Here is an 18339-nt window from a genome sequence, read left to right on the forward strand (position 1 = left end):
CCAGGTGGCCGACAAGTATTCCCCTCCATCCCTTGCAATAGTACCCCAATTTTCCTTTATGAGATCAACCCCCTCCCTATTCTAAGCCCTGTGGTTTGCATGGGATTGACACCACCCTCCACTCTAAGTGTGAGACTTCACTGGCTTAATTCAATCAGCATGAGCCCACTTCCCAAGCAACAGTGACTGCCCAGGGCTGGGCACATAACACAGGCCTAGGCAGCTCGCACATCCTCTTCTCCTGGCAAAAGGGAGTGTTCAGGTGGGCATGTAACTAAAGATAGGCAATATGAGTAATCTCCGGGCTCCTATTCTATTTAATCAAATCTACAGTCAAGGACAATAAAAAATTCATATCCAAATCGCCTTTCCCAAAGAAAAGAAACAGCAATAAAATCTACCATTTGCAATTGTGTGAATTCATTCAAATTTCTCTTCCAAAAGAAAAAAAACCCAGCCGGCTGAAACTGTTTTGTTTTTGTTTTTTGTAAACACGTCCAGGAGAACTCCTTTAAGAACAGATGTGCATCTGGGTTTTAGAATGAACGTTGGACCCGGAGGCAGACACTGGAAACGTATGACTAATATTGAAATAATATTCACAGACAGTTGTCATGGCAGCCTGCTCATTCTGCACAAAATAGAACCCACTGCATTTTAACAAGATCTAGCAAAGGAAAGCTGCTAGCCTGCAGACAGCCTCTAACTGAGTTAAACAACCTATTAATTGGTTTTGGTTTTATTATTATATATAGCCTTCAGACTAGACCCTAACTGTATCCAAAAAAATCACAAACACTTAAAATCACTAATACAAACACATAAGATGATCTTTGTTTAACACCTCCACCACTCTTGAAATCTTCCCATCAGACTAGGAGGAAAGCTTAGAGGCAAGGCCCATTGTGTGCACAGCTGAATCCACTTAAATCTAAAGACAGTAAGTTTGGTGGAAGTAGAGTGAAATTTCATTTCCGTCACCAATTAGCATTGGCTGGATGCCACTATCAGGCACCCCCTCTTAAGTGGGGTTCTGTAGGAGTGGGGAGGAGCCAAATTGTTCTGTGCTCAATTACATAGTCCCAGGGGAGTGACTTTAGAAACTGGAGGCATCTCAAGTCATATAAATAATGGAGGGGGAGACAAAGTATTTACAGCTGATCTGTTTCTCCCTTGAGCGGCTATCAAATCTAAGCTCATTGAATGTGACTGCAGGTGATTTTGTAGATTATATATAGCTGGTGTTGAGGGGAATACTACAAGAGGCCATCTTTCCCTTTAGACAGGCTTTCGCATATCACCCTGCCCCTCTGCCTGCTCTTTTGAGTTTCTTATTTAAGAAAGAAGAGACAGGGTCTGATTAAAATTCAGTAACATCCAAAGTTAGGAAAAACCACATCAAGCCATTATCATCCATTAATATCTTGGAATAAATCAGTCCTTTGGGTTAATTAATGTTCTTCAAACTCCTTGAGATGGGGCCATGTCATACACTTAAAAAAACAAAACAAAAAATTCCCACACTACCAAACACTGAGCTCCTAGACATGTTGCAGGTATGTGACAATAAACAACTTCAATCAAGGGACTGGGACACTGAGGAGCAGTCCCTCAGTAGCTGGTGGGCAGATTAAAGACATTGCCAAAATGGTATAGGAGAGAAATGTGGAAATACTGAATCAGTAGTGATTGTATTTTCCCTCAAATAACTGAAACTCCCACTAAACAGTAGCATTAAAGATTAGGGATTTTACTTTTCACATATAACGAGGAATCTGGAAGTAGTAAATTTGGGGCTGGGACCCAGGTAACTTCCTTCTTTCTGCTGAGCAATGTAGCTTTCTTCTTCCTGACTGTCAACTCATGGTCACAAAATGGCTGCTCTCCCTCCAGCATCACATTTGCGTTCTGAGGAGAAAGTGAAGCTAAGGGCAAAATGGGGCATACCAGCTGAGTCTACCTCCTTTTAAAGAAATGGTTTTGTAAACCCAACTACTTCCATACAAGTCATTGGCCAGAACTGTGTCACACAGTCTCCTCTAGCTGTAAGCGAACCTGGGAAATCAAACTGTTTTAGCTGGACACATTGCTGAGTCAAACAAAATCAGGCAGTGCAGTGTAGAGGTTAAATACAGCCTATAGAGCCAGATGGCCTGGGTGTTAAAACCCCACTCCTTTATTTACTACCTGTGTGACTTAGTTACCTAATTATTCTGTGCTTTGGTTTTCTCATCTGTAAACTAAGCATAGTAACAATACCTTTCTCACAGGGTTCTTGTGAGGATTAAATGAGTTAATATGAGTAAAGAGTCTGAATAGTCTCTAATACATAGCAAGCATTATACAAATGTTTACTCTTATTTTTATTACTGACAAAAAGAAGAATGGATATTGAATAAGCAACTAGCAGTATCTGCCACAGTTGTGTTGCCCACTCTGTAACCTCAACCGTCCTGGTTACTGTAATACGTGGGAACAAGTGCCCTGCTGCATCTGAGAACTGATGGCTGCCCAGGACGCCGGAAAACCAAAGCCCTGACCTGCCAAAGCGGCGATTCCCATGACCATCAGCCTCTTTCCGCATTTCCTGGGAACTGAGAGCAACAAAACTTCCCAGTGTCTGAGCCAGGGAAGCAATGCCAGCCACTGCGGTGATGCCCAACATTTTAGATATGAACCATCAGGACTCCTTCAGTTGCAAGAGTCAGTAAACCCGACTCCCACTGGTCTAAGCAAAACCGGAAATGCACCCTTCAAATAGCTAAAGAGCCAACAAGTATACTTAAGGTCTGACTTGGTCGAGGCCTTAAATGATAGCACCTGGTCGCTCTTTCTCAGCTCTAATCCCTCGCTGTTGGCTCCATTCTCAGGCTTCAGGCAGGCAGCCGATGTCCTTCAGACTTGTGGTCACCCACACTATCTTCTCAACATCCTCCCTATGTTTTGGTAATTCCCCACATCTGAGTCCTCGAAGGAGAAACAAGGAATTTGATTTTCCAGCCTCTCTCATAGCAGGAGCACAGGTATGTGACCTAGGCTCTGCGAGACCTAAATTTAGAAAAGGGCAACACAAGGAGTCAAGGGGTTATGAAAGCCATCCTCTCCCAAAGTTAGTGGCAGAAGGGTCCAGTTTGCAGATACAGCAGTGATAGAGACTCTGAGCCCCATCACTGGCTTGCATTGCTAACTCTGTATTCAGAAGGGGCAGCGGTGGGCAGGCATCTTTGATGGTGCAGCCCCGCAGTGAGATTTAGACATTATTCCTGGCTTTGGAATCTCCAAAGCCTTCTCGGAGAGCCTGTGGGCCACTGTATATCCTTTAATAAACGCATTTTCTTCTCAAACTAGTAGGAGTGTTGAATCAGCTTAGGTGATATTATACCCCAAATCTTAGTTTATACTTATCAAGGTTTATTTTTCACTGCTGTTCCTGCGCAGGTTGGCTGCAGTTCTGTAACATGTGGTCTTCCCTGTAAGACTCAGGCCAACCTCTCTCTGGGGCACTGCTGTGCTCATAACAAAGGGGAAACATCAAAGCTGCACCCTGCAAGCTGGCTCTTCACACCTGTGCTTGGAAGCGAGGCACATCGCTTCCGCCCACACCCAACTGGCAAAAGTCAGTCACCCGGTCAAGACTATCAGTGGGGCAACTGTGTAAAAATCCCATGTAGGGAACAGCAGTAAATATTTTGGGCAAGAAGGTTCTGCTGTGGGCAACTCAGAGCCCCGTCTGATACAATGCAATAATCAGATGGCAGCAGAACCTCCAGCCTCTGGATTAGCTCACGTTGAGTCCAGGGTGAACACGGAAATGTCTCTTCTCAGGAATTCACACAAAAGGCCCAGGATTAGCTTTGATTGGGACTGACCTGGCGTGAGTCATTCCCCAACCCTGAACAGATCCATTCAAGACATATTCATTGAGCGGTTACTATGTACTAGGCGCTACTTAGGTTCTGTGGAATACAGCAGTGAACAAAACCAAATCCATGCCTCATGGAACTTTCATTCTAGTTGAGAATGATAGGGGACAGACAATATCTAGAAATAAGTAAATATCTAGAAAATTAGATAGTGATAAGCACTGTAGAGAAAAACAAAGCAGGAAAGGGGGATACTGAGTTTCCAGGGTGAAGGGGAAAGGAAAATAGCAATTTTTAAATAGGGCAGTCAGGAAAGGCCTCACTGAGAAGATATCTGGGCAAATACCTGAGCAAGATGAGACAGCAAGCAATGGGGCGACCTAGGGAAAGAGCAGTAAAGGCTGCGAGAACAGCAGGTGCAAAGGCCCTGAGGCAGAAGAGTCCTACTGTGTTTGAAGAACAGCAAGCAGGCAGGTGTGGTCCTGTAAAAGCAATGTAATAGGATATATGATCAGAGAGGTAATAAGTGGAAGATCAGATCATGTAGGGCCTTGCAAGCCACTGTAAGGCTGTGGCTTTCTTTCTAGTTAAGGTGGGGAGCTACTGAAGGGTTTTGAGCAGAAGTGACACAATCTAACTTAGGTCCTAAAAGGATCACTCTGGCTACTGTGTGGAGAACAGTCTGTAGGGAGAAAACGGCAGAAGCCGGGAGGCCAGAATATGAGGTTCTTGGCAATGATCCAGACAAAAAGTGATGGTGGCTTTGATTAGTATGGTAGCAGGGCAGATGGTAGAAAGTGATTAGATTCTAGATAGATCTTGAAGGTGTAGCCAATAGGATTCGCTAGTGAGATTAGATTTGAAGTGTGAGGGGAAAAAAAGAATCAAGTATGATTTCTTCCATTTTTTTCTACGTTTTAGGCCTAAATAACTGGAAAGATGAGGTTGCCCTTATCTGAGACAAGGAAGACTGAGAAAGGAGAGGGGATGGAGATCGGGAGTTTAGACACAGACAGAATAGGATTGAGATACCTATTAGACATTTAAATGGACATGTATAGTAGGTAGATTTGGAGTTTGGGGTAAAAGTCTGGACTAGAGATATAAATTTGGAATTCATCTAGGTTACAGACCATATTTAAAGCCATTAGATTAAATGAGGTCACCAGAGTGGTGAGAATGAATAGAAAAGTCCACGAACTGAGACCTGTGGAACACCCATGTTCAGAGGTCAAAGAGATGAGATCCAGCAAAGGTGACTGAGAAGGGGTGACTGGCGAGGTAGGAAGCAAAAATCAGGCGAGGGTGGCATCCTAAAAGCTGGGAGGGGAAAGTGCTTCCAAGAGGAGCAGAGGAACCGGAGAGAGCACCTAAAGACATATTTTCTAAGAGTTTTGCTATAAAGGAGAGCAGAGAAATGGAAGTAGTTGAGGCAGCAATGAGATTAAGAGATTATTTTTTAGTCATGAGAAAAAAATTATAGTATGGGACTTCCCTGGTGGCGCAGTGGTTAAGACTCCGAGCTCCCAACGCTGGGGGCCTGGGTTCAATCCCTGGTTGGGGAACTAGATCCCACGTGCATGGCGCAACTAAGAGTTCACATGCCACAACTAAGGAGCTGGCAAGCCACAACTAAGGAGCCCACCAGTCGCAACTAAGACCCAGTGCAACCAAATAAATAATAAATAAAAATTTCTAAAAAATTACAGCATGTTTGTATGCAGATGGGAATGATCCAATAGAGGAGGTAAATAAAGATGCAGGAGAGGGACTTCCCTGGTGGTACAGTGGTTAAGGATCTGCCTGCCAATGCAGGGGACACAGGTTCGAGCCCTGGTCCAGGAAGACATGCCACGGAGCAACTAAGCCTGTATGCCACAACTACTGAGCCTGTGCTCTAGAGCCCGCAAGCCACAACTATGGAACCTCAGTGCCACAACTGCAGAAACTCAGTGCCACAACTAATGAAGCCTGCGTGCCTAGAGCCCGTGCTCTGCAACAAAGAGAAGCCACCAAATGAGAAGCCCGCGCACCACAACGAAGAGTAGCCCCCACTCGCCACAACTAGAGAAAGCCCACGTGCAGCAATGAAGACCCAATGCAGCCAAAAATTTAAAGAATTTTTTTAAATAAAATAAAATTTTAAAAAATAATAGTAATAAATAAATAAATAAAGATGCAGGAGAAAGAGGGGAGTTGTTGCAGGGCTTTCCTTGAGTAGGCAAGCGCAGGTGGAGGGCTGGGTGTCGACAGGAACTCAGACAAGTCATCTAGGGCAGGAGTTCTTAACCATGGCACGATTGACATTTGGTGCCCAGTTATTTCTTGTGGTGGGTGGCTGTTCTGTGCACTGCAGAACGTTTCACTACATCCCTGGTCTCTACGCACTAGATGCCAGTAGCACACTAACCCCGACAGCCCAGAGCGTCTCCAGACATCGGCCGATAGCCCCCAAGATTTTGCCCCCTCCGCCAGGGAACATTTTGGGTTCTCACAACTCGGGGAATGGTGCTATGGGCGTCTAGTGAGTAGAGGCCAGGGATGCTGTGCAACATCCAACAATACACAGGACAGCCCCCCACGACAGAGTTACCCGGTCCCAAATGGCAACAGGGCTGTGGTAGGAAATCCCCAGTCTAGATCTAGGAGGGCACAGATGCAGGCAGGTGAGCAGATGTGGGGCTTACCTGTGGAAGTTCTCTTCAGGCTGCTTGCATTTTTTTTTCACTGAAATAAGGAAGCAAGGTCATCAGCTGTAGGTGAGGTTGGGGAAGGAGGTACAGGAAGTTTAGGGAGAGAAGACATGAACCTGTCCTCTAGGTGAGGTGGAAAATGAACGGACAGGGAAAGTAGACATGATTCTGGGCCGCATTAAGAACACACTTGAGGTACTTACTCAAGAATTTAATGTGAAACCAGTAGGCCTGAAGGTGTGTTCCTCCTGGGGCCATATTCAGAGGCGGAGAGGGGAAACAGTTGGATTTAACAGACTGGTTTTGCCAACAAGTACAAGCAACAAAGGGGCAAAGGAGTGATAAAAATGACCACAGAACTTGAACTGGGTAAAAAGACTGAGGGATGTAATTAACTATGAAAAGGTAGGTGGGCAAAAAGTAACGAACACCCATTCCAACAGGCTAGTTTCAAATGTTCTGATGAGCCGTAAAAGGGGAAAAATAAGGTGAACTCTGCCATACTAAGGTAACCACTCACTTTCCTTAGTAAATACTTGAATATACACTGAAAGACAAAGTACAATCATTTCTAAATGAAGTCAGCTCAATGGAGCTTCCTAAGTCAGCTCGGTGTTTGGGGCCATGGTTTCCTTGGCTGACGAAAGCCAAACCATCAGTGAAGGAAGCCGTCAGTGAAGGAAGCCGTCAGTGAGGAAACCATCAGTGAAGCCAAACGCTGGGGAAGCCACACTAAACACCTGAGAGATCAGAGGGCTCAAAAAGTTTGAAGTGACTTCTAGTCTTTATTTGCTAGTTCGTTTATTTCTCTGGTAGTTGTTCAGATGATTATGGGCAGACCCGGGGGTCACAGGCCTCACAAATCTGACTGAACAGGCTAAAGTGCCAGGGGAAACTGTGGCCAGCTGCAGCACAAGCCATGATGCTGGTGGTATCAAAGTGAAAGTCATCAACAGCGGTTCACGACAGGCTCTTACTTCTGGCTTTTAGGGATTTCATTTAAAAATTACAAAAGACAAAAAAGGTATCCACTTCCTCACTGGCATGCATACAAAATATTATAAGACACCAATGGCACTCTTATGGGAACATTTAGCCTCTATGAACGCGGGCCTCCCCAAATCACTTAGATATCAGAAAACTGAGTATGAGCCCAGCCCCGCCACTCACCAGCAGAATGGTCTCGGCAAGACATTCGAACTCTTCGGCTTCAACTTCTTCAGCTGAAAAATGGAGATAGTAATACTTACCATGGCTACCTCATAGGAATGCATGTGAAAGTGCTTTGTAAACCATATTGCACTTTACTAGCAACACAGATTGTGAATACAACTTGAAGGCAGCAGGAGTGGAACAAAAGTCTCCCTCCTTTTTGCTAAAGGCAGAATCCTGTGTTGCGTGCATCAGAGGTGTACCAGCCTCTTTTCTTTGTGTGGGAACCCGGCCAAAGCTTGCACGTGGCGAACCCACCCTTATAGCAAGGGCAGACAGAAAGCTCGAGGAAGGGCAAAGTATTCCCTAGAGACAAACCAAAACACGACTAGTGAGTGTAATTTTAGGCCCAATTCTTGACAGCCTCGTTTTGAACTGACAAGGGTTTGGCAACGGGTTAAATATACTGATCACTGGGCATGATGGGAGTCATTATAGCTCACTGACTAGCAGGAAACATGGAGTTTTCATGAATTCATCCTCTGGCTAGTGGCTGTCCACTCATGGTCATCTCATGGCTCACAACCTAAGCGTCAAGTGTTCAAGAGGCCTCTCGAAACGTATCAACAAAAAGGCATTCTGGAAGGGGTCCATGATGAACACTACAGGGAGCTAACTAGGATATAGGAAACCTGGTACTAAAGAACCTAAGCCAGCTTGCCTCTGTTTCTGTGGAAAAATTTACATGGCAGATAAGTGCCTCCATTTTCCCAACCCGGAAAGTAGAGATAACATTTAGACCCAGACGGGAAAGGGGGTGTCTAGTCCAGCCCATGCATTTCACAAAGGGGGATACAGAGGCTTGGAAAGTGAACTGATGTTCAAGAGTACACAGCTAGTGAGTAGCCAAGGCAGCGCTAGAATCCTGACCACCACCCCCAGATCAGTGCACCTTCCACCCACCTGTTTCTCCCAGGGGCCTTCCCAGGAAGACAGGAGTTGGCCGAAGGGGTTGCTTCATACAATCAGTATCACTTCTCCATCATTCTGCCAGCCTCAAAGTCAGACGCCTGGGAAAAGGACAGCCGCAGCCTTCAGCCACTCCAACTCACCACTGAAAGAGCCGCCCCCGACCCACCCAAATGGTTTCAAGTGCGTTTTCAAGCTTGAGGATGGCGAGCAATCCCAGGATGGTGACGAAGATCCATCCAGAAGCACTGGGGAGGGCAAACGGCACCGACAATGGAAACCAAGAAACGATACCATACAGGCGGCCTTCGTAATGGAGGGTCGCAGCACCTTATCGGGACCACAGTCCTGGAAGCACAGGGGCAGGCTCATGGGCTGCACTCTCACGGGCCCGCGCTGCGTTTAATGCTCTGCTGTCATGGTTGTGGAATTGTCAATAACTTATGATCAAGGAACCTGATATTTTCATTTTCCATTGGGCCCCTCAAATCTTGTGGCCGGTCCTGCTTCCCCCTCGCCGCGCCAGCCAAAGAGACGGCCTGTTTATACCGGCCTCCTCACCCCTCCCCTACCCCAGACAAATAAGATCAAACAAAAGCCCTGTAATTTTTAGCCCCTCTGGGGCTTCCGGAAGGGGAAGAATGTTGTGGAAAAGGTCAGGGAAGCATTAAGAGCCTGTATCCTCGGGGAAGAGGCAGAGTGACCAGCTGCCTTTTCCAACCCTGGCAAAATAAAGGCCAATATAAAAAGGAGCCCCCAGCCCTCCCCCCCAGCCCCGCGCTGCCTGAATCTTCGGCTCCTTGTGGTGCTCCTGTGCGCCCTGCTCCGGACTCAAGGCTTCCAATGCTGCCGGAAGCGGCTCAGTGTGCCCGGGGGAAAGTGGGTAAGTGCGGGTCCCTCAGGCTGAGGGGAGCTGTCAAAAGGGGCCGCGCCCCGGGCACTGTCCCCTTCCGCCCACCGGGCCGACCTCGCCGACGCCCGGGCTGCGGGAAAGTTTGGGGAAGGGTGACTAGCGGGGCGACGCTCTGGCCAGGAGGGTAACCCCTCGCCCCGGCCTCCCCGTGGTCGCAGGGGCGACGAGGCCGGCGGGGAGGAAGGACGAACTACCCAGACGCCGGAGCCGGAGCCCGCCACCTGGCCGCGAACACCAAATCTCACAGGCGGCGCGGGGCCACGGCAGGGGCGGAGTTACGGCGGATGGGCGGGGTTTCAGCCGAGGAGCCGGTTCTCATGTGACACTATGAACAAAGTAATGATAAAAGGGAGGTGCGAGGGGGTTCCATAGTGTAGTGGTTATCACGTCTGCTTTACACGCAGAAGGTCCTGGGTTCGAGCCCCAGTGGAACCAAAGTAGCACGGTTGATTTTTCACTCTTTAAAGAAGAGAAGTGCTTTTCTTTCTCCCATTAATTTTTTTTTAATCTTTATTTGTCTACTTTTTGGAATGTTTTTATCGCAGAAGCGTAATGACAGATAGCCACTCCTCCCATCCCTGCCACCCTCGCCCGACCTAGGAAACAGCATAAGTGGGGGCCTGGCCGTGTTGTAGTCCCGAGGGCGACCCCGCCCCGCCAGGGCCCTACCCCGACCTCTCCTTCGGTGCTCCGGGGCGACCTCGGGAAATCCGGCGCTCGTGGGAACCAAGATCACCCAGCACGGCCCCTTCCTTACAAACCAGGGCAGGCCGGCCCTCCGAAGCCTCCAACTAAACTATGGTAGTACAGCGGTGCTTTGACTGCAGTTAAATTATTAAAGGTTTATTATTATTAAAGGTTTAATTTTTTCAGTAAACTCTAAAATACAGAGCAGAGAAAACAATAGTTCTTTTCTTTCTAGTACTGCAGTAGGGTTTGTTAAAGAGACCTTCGTCTGTTTAATGAAGAATCCATACATAGTATAGAATAAGCGTCAGGCTTGTGGACACCCCCAAAATGCTGATTGAATGAGTAAACTTTAGTTCCTTTTTGTTCCTCTGTATTAGTTCATTACAGCTTCGCTTTGGGGGGTTATTATCTTTTCAATATTGACCTTTTTCATCTTTGACAACAGGAGTGAAGTAAAGGTCTCTGGGACCCTGGGGGATTGAGGTGAAAAAGGTCAAGAACTAAAGTGGTGGCCAAGAACTAAAGAGGGAAGCGGACTAATGTACAGCACGGTGATTACAGTTAACAATATTGTATACTTGAAATTTGCTAAGAGAGTGGATCTTAAATTTTCTCACCAGACACACAAAAAATGGTTACTTTCTGAGACAATGGATGTGTTAACTAACCTTATTGTGGTGATCATTTTGCAATATATATGTATACGGAAAAAAAAAGGGAAGGGGAAACTCAGTATTTTTCTTTGAGTTTTTCCACATAGTTTTGTTCATACAGTGGGTAAATTTGTATCCTTTTCTAACTCAGGATTATAACATATGATTGTCCTTTTTATTACAATCACTTCATTAACTTTTTTTTAAACCTTCTTAACTGTTTTTAAGTGTATAGTTCCGAAATGCTAAGTAAAGTCACACTGTTGTGAAAAAGATCTCCAGAACTTTCTTACCTTGGAAAACTGAAGCTCTGTATCCATTAAACAACTCCCCTCCCCACCCCATCAACTTTATTGTTATTGGCTGTATAGTAATAATAATAGCTAATTATGTTAAACACTATTCTAAGTATTTTTTATGTATATCATCCCATTTAAGCCTCAAACTAACTCTATGAAATAGGCATTATTATCACCATCATACAGATGAGAAAATTGAGGCACAGAGAACTTAAGTGACTTTCCCAAGGCTACATAACAACTGGTTGAGCCAGGATTTGCATCCAGTCTGGCTTGGGAATCTGTGCTCTTAACCCTGCCTGCTGTCCTGAATCCCCTATGTAGATTGTTTCCAATTTTGTCCTATTATAAATAACACAGCAATGTAAATCTTTGCGTGTAACTGACCGCCCCCTCCCAATTTTGTATTTTCCTGAGTGAATAGGTGTAAACATGATGCCAGCTTGCTTTCTGAGAGGGGGAATCCATGTCATTTTCATAGAATTCGAGAATGTTAGTGTTTGTTTGGCAGGAAATTGCTCAAGGTCACCCCCTAGAAGACGATGGCAGAGAAAGGATTAAGACCTGGGTCTTCTGATTCTAGTTTCTATTTTCCTCCACTGCTTCCCTTACATTTAAAGATAGAATAAAGCCAATACCTTCCTTTGCTAAACTGACCTCAGTTGACGTTAGCTTCTCCTCTGAGACTTCTTATTGAGGCAGGTAACTATGTGGGTTAACTTAGCGGGGCTTGGCCAAAGCCCTAAGAAGTAAATGAAATAAGATGCTTAATGAGGCCAGTGCTCAAGTTAAGCTGCTGTTCCTAGGAAAGCTCTCCACTTTGATAAGGAAGAGCAGCAGCTAAGGACGAGGGGAGAATGCCACGCAAGATAGAAGGCTTCTTGCTTTTACTTCTCTTTGGCTCTGAAGGTATGTGCTATCAAACCATTAGCACTCATTAAATACCTAATAATACAACTGACTTAATCATACAGCTGATTAATAGAAATGCAACCAGAATAATTAAAATATTATCAATTAGCAAAGCATGCTAATGAATTAATGTGTTATTAATGAACAACAGTTGTCTTTGTGTGATGCAGTCCTCTTTGTCTCACCACTGGCTTTCTGGTTCCGTGAGGAGCCTTCTGAAGTTCAAAGGATGCTTAAAATGGGACAGAAAGAAGGAAGGGTCTCAAAAATCGTATGAAATAGCTATAAATTGCAACAATTCATAAGAAAGTACGGTGTATTCTTGAAAGTTTTTGGGAGTCAAAGTTAGAGTGACTATAGAATTTAGTCTTCCAAACCAGGACACTACTGAGAGTGGTGGAGGATGCTATTAATAATTTTGCTGGGACAACAGGTGTGAACCAGGACTGTCCCAGGCAAATCAGGGTGTAAGGTCACCCTAGTTTAAATATGGATTAACATAGCACGCCGAATACAACTGGACACTAATAGAAAGCATAATCCAACTGAGAGTCAGGAATCCCCAAAGACTCAATATACTCAATCATTTTAAAATTTCTAAATATAGCCCTGGCGGGAGTGAAATGCTTAATTACGGAGAAATTGAAGGCAAATCTCTAAAATGTCATCCAATTCAACTTTTAAATTCTCTGTCAATCTTTGAAATCATGCTCTTCCATGCCTCTCTCAACTCTTAAGGACCCATCAACTCAGACATTAGAAATTGGTTCTTTGTGGTCACTGTGTATTTATGTGCGTTACAGGAAATAAATAAGGAGGGCAGGAAGGAGGAGACCTCTCCGCTCTGCCAATGACCTGGTAGACAGACATGACAAAACTCACACAGAGTCAGAAGCCCTGGTTTAAATCATTCTCTTCTCTACTCTCTCATTATATTTTATTGGTAGAATACTCACTTTCATGATTACCCAATCTCAAAACTTGTGTTAGTCACATTTCTCAATATTTGGAAAGACCTGTAAAAATATAACCCCAAGGTTATTTTGCAAACCCCCAAGACATATTTCTAAGTAGGGCGGGGGGGGGGTTGTTTTTCCTTTACTCCGTGCCTCTTCCTCACCAAGAAAATCTAAACAGAACCTTTCAAGGCTTAGATCCCAATACCCTTGGTTCTCAGACATCCACAGGGCTCACCCTCAGACTCCTCTTATTTGTGATTGGCATTGAGATTCATTCATCCATTGATTCATTCAATAATCCATTGATGTCAGTTCAAGAATCCATTTCTGAGTTCCTGCTATGATAGGCCAAATGCTGTGTAAGAACTTGATACACCTGGCAGATTCTTGTTTTCGCTGTGCCAACTCTAAAATCTTTGTTCCGTGACCCCTAAATGGAAATAAGCCCTAGAAAAGTTATCAGGCCACTTTTCAATTACACCCGCGCAGTCAGGGGATAACAGTAATAAAAGACACGCTGTCAGGAGGCACAGTGCACAGCACTCTTTCCTGTTCTATAGCTTATCAATCTTTGTGCATGGCTGGGGAGCTCCAGAAATTTCCACGAAGAACAGAGAATCCCATCTGTCCTGGTGGAATGGAATGTGGTCCAGCAGGTAGGCTTGAAACACTTAAATTCTCTTACCCACCTAACCCAGGCCCTCCACCCTCACGGGCATCAAAGGAAAGCAGCCACACCAAAATTTGGCTTGGCAACCTAGGTGTGCTCTACCCTGAGCTAGAGGGATACGCCAGGAGGCAGAGAAAAAAAGGCAGAATACAACTGCTGCACTTAATCAGTTTACAATCCAGATAGAGAAATAAGGCCAATGCACAGGGGAAAGATGTATGCTGCACAACTGGGAACCTGAAGACAAAGGTTCTTTGTCTAATTTACTCTTTGCTGTTTCTGTTCCACGGCAGCAGTGGATCCTTACTACAGTGAAATAAGGTAAATGGATTGACTCCACTTATGCGTTGGATGAAGGGTCATTGGGGATACACAAATCATCATCGTAAAGCACTACCTCTGTCTCTTAACTGAGGCAGGCTTCTATTTATCTTGCATTGTACATTTCGGATTACATACCGATGATGATTTTTAAAACACCCACCTTACTGAAGTATATTGTTCCACTGCTTGGTCATGGCTATTATATAAAAACAAGCCAAAAAAAAAAAAAAAATCACCAAGCCTCATCTTACAGGTGAGTGTGTGTCCTTCCTTGCAGGTGTGTCAAGCATCAGGGATAGCAGATTTTTTTTCAAAGTAGCTTTATTGAGATGTAATTTACATACCACTAAATTCACCCATTTAAACGGTGTAATTCAATGGTTTTTAGTGTACTTACAGATTTGTGGAGCACACAATGTAATTTTAGAACACTTTCATCATCCCCCAAAGAAACCAGTAGACATTCAGTACTCACTCCCCACTTCCCCCTCCCCCAGCCTCTGTCAACCACTGATCTACTTTGTCTCGTATAGATTTGCCTTTTCTGGACATTTCATTTAAACAGACTCATACAACATATGGTCTTTTGTCTTTCATTTAGCATATTTTTTAAAATAAGTTTATTTATTTATTTATTTTTGGCTGCGTTGGGTCTTCGTTGCTGTGCACGGGCTTTCTAGTTGTGGCGAGCAGGAACGACTCTTCGTTGTGGTGCGCAGACTTCTCATTGTGGTGGCTTCTCTTGTTGCGGAGCACAGGCTCTAGAGCGCAGGCTCAGTACTTGTGGCGCACGGGCTTAGCTGCTCCGCGGCATGTGGGATCTTCCTGGACCAGGGATCGAACCCGTGTCCCCTGCATTGGCATGCGCCACCAGGGAAGTCCCTAGCATATATTTTTGACATTCACCTGTGTTGAAGCATGTACAAATAACAGATTTACCCCATGAATATGCCTGTCACCTAAAAGAGTAACACTTTCACACCAGAAGCAATTTCCTTCTTTCTTCTTTGCCAGAGGGACATTATTGCAGCCTACTGTTTTTCTCCTGTGTCTTATTCTTGTTTCTCAAATAGATTGGAAGGTAGTTATAGACCGTTTCTATCATTCATAATTTTATGCTTTTCTCCTCGGCTTCACCTGTTTCCATGGGAAGGAAAACTCTGTATTTAGTGACAGCCAAGCAAACAGACTGAAATAGTCTTCCCTAAGTGTGTCTAATGCGCACTTTGATTCTGGCCTTGCAAGGTACATTTCGAGAAATAGGCATGCTTGAATTTTCTGGCTGCAGTAACAAGCATTTCCCTATGGAGTAGCCCTTTGAGCAAAAGGGCAGAATCGTCCCCTATTGCATAAATCTAAGGCTGGTGAGTGGCAGATGTCGCAGACCCTCTGGTGGAAACCTGTAACCTGGAGGAATCGCAAAGATGATCTGAGTGAGGAGAAAAATAGACAACCATGTAATCGAAATCTTGCCCTTTTTCCTTTAAAGGCTGACCTGTTTTCTTTTGCTCATCCCAAGTGTTATATTCTGGTATCATAAGACATTGTCATCAACATGATGTTTGCTTTTGTTCGCCAGCTTTGGGGTGATTAAATCATTTCAGGGATGACAGCAGCCACGTTGCTGCTCCCTTGGTGACAACTTTTCTTGTAAAAGGCTTGTTGTTCCTTCTCTCTCTGCTCATTTCCATAAGATCTGGTGCCTCACAACCCCAGGCTGCCTACAGACAAATGCTTTCTGGGGAGAGAAGTCCGGGAGGGGCAACAACGCCAGAAATCTGATTGAGCACAGGGGGTGGTTCTGAAACCAGGTCTCCCTCTTGGGTCTCTTCCTCTCCACAGGTAGAAACCTCCCCGCCCTTTCCTTTTTGCCTTCTGCTTTGTTTCTGCACAAGTTGGAGCCCCTCTGGGGCCCACCCATGGACCCAGGTAATGCAAAGGCCCTGAGCGCCGTGGCAATTAGAGGGGCCTCATGTGAACTCTGGGCTTGCTCAGTTGCAGCTGCACAGACCTTCTTCGGTGCCAGGGCACGTCCTCTGGGCCAATTTGATCTGGTTAGTAAGGCTGCTCTGTCAGTGACCCACACACCTCACCTCTGGTCCCCCCAAAAGAGATTCTTGGCACAGCTGACAAAGCCTTTCTGCTTTTCTGCCATCCCAGCTTCTCTGGAAGATGGGGCAGAGCCGAGTGCCTTCTGCATTAACAGCCCTTAAACCATCTAGATGCCAATTGCTCATCTACTTTGCAGTTCTTGGGGAGCAGCTGTGGGGCTGACACTATGGGTTCATGTACACATTAACTGGCCTTTCCCCTGGGCTCTAGTACCTTCTACCCAGCTGCCCACTCAACCTCAACACTTGGGTGTCCCGTAGGTCTCTCAAAAGGAACATCTCTACCCCATCCCCCCTAAATCCCTCCTTCCCCTGGAATCTTCTCCTCCCCTAGTAAATGGTAGCTCTATCCTCCCAGGCACTCAGGCCTTGAACCTCTTTTTATTTCACACCCACGTCATCTGTCAGCAAATCCTGTTGGCACTACCTTCCAAAGACAGTCAGAATCCAGCCACTTCTCATCACTTCCACTGCCACCACCCCAGGGCCAAGCCACCATCATCTCTCCCCTAGATGACACGCCAAGCACCGGCCTACCCCGGGGTCTTTACATGCTATTGCGTCTGCCCAGAAGGCTCTGTCCACAGGTATGTCACTTCCTTCAGGTCTTTGCTCCAATATCACCTTCTCAGTGAAACCTTCCCTAAGCCCCAAAGTACCACTCCCTGTCCCTCCACCTCCCTGCTTTATTTTTCTCCATAGCAGTCATCATTATTTTACATATTATATATTTTATTTATACATTCACTACCCCCTCAACCCCCCCCCCCACATTAGACTCTTAAGTTCTAGGAGGGCAGGTGTTTTTTTCTGTTTTGTTTACTGGTATTTCCCCAGCACCTAAAGCTAGGCCTGGAATATAGCAGATGCTCAAAGAAAATTAATGAATGAATGCTTTGGGACCAGTCATTATCAGCTATCTTTTATATCAATTTCTCTAATTGCACGGGTGCTTAGATAAACCTGTGGATAAGAAAGAAATAGGATACAAAGGCCAGAGCAAGCGGTGAGTTCTACATGAGGGACAGAAAAAGTCCTCTTCATAGGGAAGGGGATAAGTAGGCAGAAAAGTTGGGAGGGGAAGGCATTTGAGGCCAAGAAATCATATGCACAAAGGCATACAGGCATGAAACAGCCTGGCACATTTGATGAATTATAAGTAATAGAGAGTGCAACAAATAAATTTGGAGAGGCAGCCAGGAGATACATCACGGCAACCCCTTGAAGGACACATTATTATTATACCCATTTTAGAGATGAGGAAATAGAGAGACGCAGTCATATAACTAATAAATGTCAGAGGTGAAACTGGGGCCATGGTAATGGGGACCCAACAAAGGGTCTGGAGCAAGAAAGTGACACAGTCAGGCATTGGCAGTATGGAGGATGGATGAGGCAAGGTCTCTCTTTAGCAAGGAGAATATCCAGAGGAGAGAGGAAGTGGTAGTGGGGGTGGAGAGGAAAGATGGCTCCCGGTAGACACTGGATGTGGGGGTTTAGGAAAAAGAAGTGACTAGGAGGAGTCCCAGGTTTCTGGATGGGGTAGTAGGTGGATGGTGGAGCCATCAGTAGGCTAAGAAATAGAGAAAAGAGGGGCTTCCCTGGTGGCGCAGTGGTTGAGAGTCCCCCTGACGATGCAGGGGACACGGGTTCGTGCCCCCGTCCGGGAAGATCCCACATGCCGCGGAGCGGCTGGGCCCGTGAGCCATGGCCGCTGAGCCTACGTGTCCGGAGGCTGTGCCCCGCAACGGGAGAGGCCACAACAGTGAGAGGCCCGCGTACCAAAAAAAAAAATAGAGAAAGGAGAACAATATGAGGAAGGATGGAATGAGTTCAGTGTTTAAATTTTTTTTTTTTCTGAAGTAAAACATACATCCAGAAGAATACAAGTAAGTGTATACATCCAGAAGAATACAAGTAAGTGTACAGCTCAATGAATTTTTACCACTAAACACACCCAAGTAACCAGCACTCAGATCAAGTAACAGAACTTTGCCAGCTCCCCAGACACCCTCCCTGGGCTTCCTCCTTGCCACTCCCCACCCCAAGTGTGACCACGACCCTAATGTCTAGCGGCATAGATGACTTCTGCCTGCTTGTGTACATTTTAAATGGATTCATGTAGTGTGTC

At 45.5% G+C, this 18339-nt stretch overlaps 1 protein-coding gene and 1 non-coding gene across 6 annotated transcripts in view; one reads left to right on the forward strand and one right to left on the reverse strand.

Annotated features, from left to right (window-relative positions):
* The window catches only part of PPEF1 (protein phosphatase with EF-hand domain 1), a 148767-nt gene extending 138982 nt beyond the window's left edge, over positions 1-9785 (reverse strand). For 4 of the 5 annotated variants that reach the window (XM_073798778.1, XM_019927731.3, XM_073798776.1 and 1 more), the window contains exons 1-4: positions 8972-9785; positions 8672-8778; positions 7727-7779; positions 6551-6590 (exon numbers count right to left, since the gene is read on the reverse strand). The gene's annotated coding sequence lies outside the window, so the exon portion shown is untranslated. Of the gene's footprint in view, positions 1-6550; positions 6591-7726; positions 7780-8671 lie in introns of all 5 variants that reach the window. The other variant, XM_073798775.1, reaches the window with a different exon arrangement.
* Positions 9786-9952: 167 nt separating this feature from the next.
* On the forward strand, positions 9953-10025 carry TRNAV-UAC (transfer RNA valine (anticodon UAC)). The gene has a single exon. It is a non-coding gene; the product is annotated as a tRNA-Val (tRNA).
* Positions 10026-18339: the final 8314 nt, after the last annotated feature.

The sequence above is a fragment of the Tursiops truncatus genome, chromosome X (assembly GCF_011762595.2).
Source record: "Tursiops truncatus isolate mTurTru1 chromosome X, mTurTru1.mat.Y, whole genome shotgun sequence".
Taxonomy (NCBI): Eukaryota; Metazoa; Chordata; class Mammalia; order Artiodactyla; family Delphinidae; genus Tursiops; species Tursiops truncatus.